We start from the raw sequence: 6,286 nt of genomic DNA, 5'->3' as shown, positions 1-6,286 counted from the left end.
GGATGTGCAAGTACCTGGGGTGATGTTTTTTCTGGGGTTTCACTCTTTTTTTCTATGCAATCCTGCTTTTAGACAGGGAGAGAACTTCACTTGGAACAGTTCCAGCTTTTCCTAAGCCTGTCAGTATCCACTTGTTATGCTGTGAATTGGTGTCTGAGGACTGGGCCCAGGCAGAACAACAGACACCAAAACAGGGTCACTACTGCTTGTGCCTTTCCACATGGTATTGCCATTCCTCTAAACACAGATTTTCTTCTGCTCTGCCTTTGGCTCCTCGCTGGAGAAAGGGAATGGAAACTCCTGTGGGAGCATATCAGAGGTATGTCCTGATCATTATCATGGTTGTGCAGAAGAAATACGAGGTGTCTGTGATTAAGAGCATTTCTTTAGTATATCTAAAACTAGAATATGTATGGATAAAATGAGAAGCTCCTGAGCCCTGTGTATTTACAATAAAAGCATCCACAGAAATGAGACAGAGCTAACAGTGATATTTGCTGGGTGTTTTCAAAGTATTGTTCATCTGCTCCCAGCTATTGCTTTGGGCACTGTATGACAGTTGTTACTCCCTCAGTGACCCTGCAAAATGTATTGGAAATGGTGATTGCAGGTGGTGCTATGTGGCAGAAAATAGAGACAGAAATCCCACCTATGAAGAGAGTTCAGGAACCACTGCTGAAGTCCTGCATACATTTAGCACTTTGGGGCTGTGCTTAGGCTTTATCAGTGTAAGTGATGGTGGTGAATAAGTTTAACTTGAGACCTCTGAAGAAGAGAAGCTGCTGGTCTGCACTGAACTGAATGTGTGGCACCAACATCCCCCAAATCTAAATCCTAATCAATATAGAAAGAGTGTCTTGGCCCTAAGTAAGCAGCTGCCTGCTCACTGTCCTCCCTTCCCTCCTTGACCTTTTTTTTCAGTATCTGCCTGGGTGAGCTTCATGTGGAGCTGTCCTGGAGACAAAAGCATGCTGGATATTATCTGACACAAATAGTACCAGGCTGGCAGTTCTTTGGTGTACTGCTCAGGTGTAGCTGAAGCTGACTGTAGCCAAAGGCTGTTATAATTAGCTGGCTGCTTTTTTGGAGGCAAGTTTGAGTTCCAAGACACTCCCGTTTAAACAAGTGCACAGATGCTGCACATCCTGTCCTGTAATTAATACCATCTTCCACTGTTGCTGGCAAAAGTCTCAGCAGAATTATCATCTCTCAAAGGGTTTATAAAGGGTGTTCAAGCCATTTCTGCCTGCACTTGGTGATGTGCAGTGGCCTCTGTGTATGATTTATTGCCAGTTGTGACCCTGCCAAAGTCAAGTACAATAAGTTTCAACCCCAGTATTGCCAGTGCTCCTTGAAGGAATGCTCTGACCTTTTACATATTTGCCTGCAGGGGTTGTGTGCCTACCTCAGCAAAATAACTGAGCTGAGGAGTGATCCTGTCTGCCTCTCACAGGGTGATTCAGCTTTCACAGCAGGTGAGTCAGTGACAAAGGGCTTTTGAAATGGTTTGGATTAAAAATAACAGATAAGTGTATGATGAGTTCTAGGGAAGAGTTTCCCCCATTCTGTGCATTACATCACTTCATGGGTAGGTTTCTAAATGGTTAAATGGAACCTGGTTTGATGATTTGTTCTGCAGTAAAGCACCTCTGCAGAAAGCCAGTGACGATGTAATAACAGAAGTAGGATGGCAGTATCACCACAGTGAGATCACATCAACCATAAATGACATTATAAGAGTAATTTTTAAGCCCTGGTCTCATCTCTTGAAGTTAAAATGTATGACCAAACTTAGCCAATGCCACAGGTATTCCAGATATCCACACAAACTTCTTTGCTTTCCTAAGAGGTAAATGTGAACCATGCAATTAAAAGTTGCTCTGAATCTGGGAGGACAAGAGTCTACCTGGAAGAAAAGTCCATCTGGATGAAAGAAGCTATTTAAATACAAGGGATTGCTATTTCCCTAATGGCATGGGTAGCTCTGGGAGAGATTCTGTTCCACACTTGGCTGTGTAATGTAAGCCAAATCTATTGGAGCCTGTCTGTTTTCTCCACATTGAGACACACACAGTTTAGCAGCAGAATGTATTCAGCACTGCAGCCCTTTGCCAGGAAACATCCCCACTGGGATTTGCTGAAGGTTTGAAAGATGATGCACAGCTGCAATGGGTTTATCAATATGTGATTCCTTCCCCCCACTGGCACTGACCCAGCTGGCCATAGCCCAGCACAAGGGCTCATCCCACAGGAGAACATCCCTCTGCAGCCCTGCTGGAATGATGGATCTGCTCTTGGCAGCTGCAGGAGAACCCCGGGGTTTATCTCCAAGTTTGGCTCAGGAACAGGAAATCTCAGCTTAAAAATCATGCAGTACTGATGGTACATGAGGTAATCACAAGGTAATGTGATGGGAATAATTCTATATGTTTCTGCATCACAATTAAACTCCAGTTTAATTAAGAGTTTCAGCCTGAACTTAGTTTCAAGCATGTGAGATTGGGGAAAAAATACTTTTTTAAATACACAGAATTCTAGCAAAAGGTATGGTTATAATCAGAAATGTGTTTTCACAAAGGAAAAAAAAAACCTGAAAACTGTCAATGAACATCAAAACACTTTGTCTGTGTTGGTTTTGGGTTTTTTGGTGGGAGGAGGTAGAAATATTTCCTAGCTGAAACAGAGATGTTATAACATTACATTTGTCTTTTACTAGTTCTGTCCATCATGCTCCTGTGTGGAAAAGAATTTGCTCTGATGTTGCCTCTTATTTTCAACCTGGCCTTTCTGTCCACTGCAGAACAAAGCTATAGCAATGAGAATGGTTGTTTCTTATGTTGGTAATATTGCCCCAGGTACCCCTCACCCCTTTTCAGTTTATACCCAACCACCAAGGCAGCAGTGGCAGGTTTGGCAGCTTCACTTGCTGCACCAAGCAGTTCATGCTTGTGTTTGGATTCACAGGTGGTTGTGACTGCCCTGGAACACCATCCATTGGAATACAGGAGTGTGCCACACTCACAGACACGTTCTGATCTTCAGTTCAAACCAAGGCAATGGAAGTGTCTCCCCCACCTCTGACTTCTGGCAGCTCACCTCCCAGTGGAAAAGGTTAGTTCCCTGCCTGTGTCCATCACACCTTGCTGCTCCAAAGGGTTTAAAAATTACTTGGAATTGGGCAGCCTCCTTGCATGCAGCCTGCAGTTAGCCTTGAGCCTTTCAATGCACTGGTCACCAGGCACCTCATCTTGCATCCCGAGGACACAGCTGTGTGTGTCTGTCTTTAGCATTAAAATGCACAGTTCAATTAAGGCAGCACTCTGGAGTCTTCAGGGGAACAAGAGAAGGAACAGATGGATGCTCTCAGAGGAACAGGGACTGTTAGAGCTGCAAGCAGATGACTAAATCACCGATTAGGCCCTGCCCTAAGGTTAAGCTCACTTACCAGGACGTGAGAAATAAGGATGTGAAAAGCTGACCAAAGTTATGGAGAGTGCTGTGAGGAGTGGCTGCACTTCACATGTGGTTAGAGGGGGACTTGTGTGAGAACTTGCACAGTACAAAATAAATATTTTGTTGTGCTCATCCAGTTGCCCAGTTCACCCTTCCTTTCCTGCTACTCTTTGCAAGTTGTGATGGACATGCCTCAGACCATATCTGTGCATAACTTTCCTACTCTACAAATACACTTTGGGGTAGAATGATAGTGTCTTGTGTTACAGGAGCTAAGGATCTTTTTTTAAATGGACACTGATAGGAACTATAAAATTATGACTTAGAAGCTATCAGGTGTAATCAAGTCTTCAAGTCATCATAATTTCAAATGTACTGCATCAGCCAAATGAAAGAATATTGTTTTGTTTAACTTGTTTAGAAGCTTTTACCTCTTAAAAAAGTATTGCTTATGCTAGAACAGATGATAGGAAGGTAAAAGGTTTTTGTGGTGTTTATCTGTCCGCTGTTTTAAACAACTTCCCTGACTGCATTCAATTCTTACACAGAACTAAATTCATTAGAGGACTACAGGAACAGGCAGTAACTCAAAAAAAAAAAATTACTGCGGAACCGATAGTTCATTCTTAAAACCAGAGAGATCCTTTTCTTGATCTACAGCCACCAATTTGGTACCTGAACACTCCGTGCTCATGTGTCACTCTGTGACCAGGATATGCATTATTTTTCATGCTGCATCACTCAAGCAAGTCCAAATGTTCCCTGGAATGCAATGCATCAGCTTCACCAGCCTCTCCCTTGCACCAAACAGCTCAAAGAACAGTTCCCAACTTCAGGCATGTGAGATTTACAGCCTGATTCCAAACACCCTGAAGTCTACAGGAGTCTTTGTCAAGACAGATGGCTTTAGACCAGTCTCCTCAAACGTCTTTGCTGGTTGAGTGATGAAAGGGCTCCATTTAAATGGGTACCCTAAAAATGGATTGAGTGACTGCATTTAGGATAAACCCAGAAGCACAGGTACAGATTTAGGGTATATGTGAAAGTAAAAATAAACATTTCTTAACAGGATAAGGACTAGTGACAAATTTAACCCAAATTCTGTTTTCACAACTCCCTCCAAACAATTGAATCCCATTGAAGACTTTGATTTAGATTCTTCAAATGACTAATACCACATGATCCTATAATTTTTCAGTCTTCCTCTGTTAAAACTATTATTGTTTTGACTGGAGTGACATAATATGTAGGGGGAAAACCCCTAATGCAGAGCTGAATGAAAGACATGGAGCATGCTGATTTCACAGGACTACTGCAGTGACCCTTTGTGCTCTCTTCAGTCTTGCCCAGGGTTGATTTCCCTATTTTGGTGGAAGATCTGCCCTAAGGGCTCACACAGGCTGGGGACAGTGTAATCTTTCAGCTGCACTTGGTTCTCTTTCCTTGCCCTTCCCCTGCACTGAACAGACAGGCAGGGAGTGGAACCTTTCCCTGCTCAACAGCCTGGGGAGTTTCTGCTCCCACCTCACTCAGTGTTTGCACGTTTGTGCTGTACACAAACGGCACGTTTGTTTATTTATCTACATGCACGTGTGTATTGCTTTTGCCTCACGGGGTAAACGTAGCCAGGAAGAGAAGAGCTGTGGAACAGGGAGGAGGAGCAGGAAGGCAGGAGGTTCCCTACATCACTAACATTCTCCCCCAGACCTCTAAAAGCTTACCTGCAGGCAGGGTATTACACTGGCTTCATTACACAGACATTAAATGGTAAATCCAGTGCAATATCTTGATGGAAGTAGCCCATTATTAGATAAATTCATATTTAATTTTACTAAAATAACACTGCACTGACTGAAACCTAATCTTACTAAACTTAATTTCTGTAGCTGACATAGTTTATTTCAAGACATGCCTTCAGGTATTAGTCTGAACTTATGAGTATTTAAACATGTATAAAACCTTATCTATCAATTTTTAAATACTTTAAATTTTTAAATATTTTAAATATTTTAAAACATTTTAAAATCTTTTATTTTTTAAAATATATTCTTACACTGAGATATAAACTCAAACAAGACAGCTTTGAAATCTGCTGCACTGTCTTTAACATCTTGTAGTTTGGAGGTGGGTTGTTTTGTGTTTTAGGGCTAAGTTTAACAAGGGTCACTTGGAAGGCAAGAGCCAAGAACATCAGGGAGTGCTGTTCTGACTTTTGTTATTACATGCCTGCTGCTGTTTGGCTGCATTGTAGCAACATCTGCTGAATGCAAAAACAAACAAACAAAGAAAACCACAAAAAATCCAACCAAACAAAAACCACCCAAGTATAAAAGAGCCAAATGATGATTTCTTTCCACATAGTAGGAACTACCAATATAAAATAACTGCTGTTAAAGCGGGTTCTGGTATTTTTTCTTTTATTAACAAAAAAACTTTTTTCTTTTTTTCCAGGAGGGGGGAAAACCCTGGGACAGGTGCCCAGAGAATCTGTGGATTCTGCACCCTTACACGTTCAAACCTGGACAAGATACTGAGCAGTCTGACATAGTTCTGCTTTGAATGATGGACTAGATGATCTCCAGAGGCCTCTTCCAACCTAAGCTGTATGTCATGACACTGTTTACATGCTCACATACACACACCAGGAGCCACAGGTGTATTGCTTTTGCAATACAGAAATAAACTATTCACAAATGCACCCTTATGCAGCCAAAAATAAACATGGTAGGAATGGAATACGTAGGTTATAGAGTAGAGTTGCCACACATGTAAACTAATACAAAGTGCAACTTCCAAGCCATTACCATCACCACGCATGATGGGTTTTACCTTC

At 42.0% G+C, this 6,286-nt stretch overlaps 1 long non-coding RNA gene across 1 annotated transcript; it reads left to right on the top strand.

Annotated features, from left to right (window-relative positions):
- The first annotated feature begins 1,429 nt into the window (after positions 1–1,429).
- Positions 1,430–6,136, top strand: LOC127463313 (uncharacterized). Its single transcript, XR_007900777.1, has 3 exons — positions 1,430–1,475; positions 2,965–3,115; positions 5,908–6,136. It is a non-coding gene; the product is annotated as an uncharacterized LOC127463313 (long non-coding RNA).
- Positions 6,137–6,286: the final 150 nt, after the last annotated feature.

Source organism: Manacus candei, unplaced genomic scaffold (assembly GCF_025592945.1).
Source record: "Manacus candei isolate 608988 ecotype Guabito, Panama unplaced genomic scaffold, ASM2559294v1 h1tg000153l, whole genome shotgun sequence".
In the NCBI taxonomy this organism is placed as follows: Eukaryota; Metazoa; Chordata; class Aves; order Passeriformes; family Pipridae; genus Manacus; species Manacus candei.
The sequence above is the reverse complement of the archived record's forward strand: the minus strand, read 5'-3'. Positions and strand labels throughout refer to the sequence as shown.